Source organism: Charadrius vociferus, unplaced genomic scaffold (genome assembly GCF_000708025.1).
Source record: "Charadrius vociferus isolate BGI_N301 unplaced genomic scaffold, ASM70802v2 scaffold3185, whole genome shotgun sequence".
NCBI classification, from domain to species: Eukaryota; Metazoa; Chordata; class Aves; order Charadriiformes; family Charadriidae; genus Charadrius; species Charadrius vociferus.
The window spans coordinates 3,482-3,801 of NW_009648403.1; the positions used below are offsets into that span (position 1 = coordinate 3,482).

The window sequence follows — 320 nt, forward strand, 5'->3', positions numbered from 1 at the left end:
GGGGTTCGAGAGCTTCAGGTTGGCCTTTTTGGGGAAGAAGGAACAGAGGGTGGTGGGACTGTCCTCCGACTCGGACGAGAGCTCCCCGAGAGGCGCCGCGGGACCGAGGGAGGAGGAGGACAGGGAGTCAGGCAGAGACTGGGTGCCTGCGAGGGACTCCACTGGGGAGGCTGGGACCCCCAGGCCCCCCACCACCTCCTCCAGGGAAGAAACGGACTCGTTCCGCAGGTGGCTGTATTTGCTCTTCTGCAGGAGATCCATGTCGGAGAGAGGCAAGAAGGGCCGGGATCAGCCCGTCCCCCGTGGCTCTGGGGTGGAGG

The 320-nt window shown here is 65.6% G+C and overlaps 1 protein-coding gene across 1 annotated transcript in view; it reads right to left on the reverse strand.

Moving 5' to 3' along the window:
- SHC1 (SHC (Src homology 2 domain containing) transforming protein 1) overlaps positions 1-320 on the reverse strand; it is a gene marked incomplete at its 3' end in the record, with an annotated part of 6,779 nt that overhangs the window by 3,433 nt on the left and 3,026 nt on the right. The gene's annotated exons all lie outside the window — the stretch shown is intronic.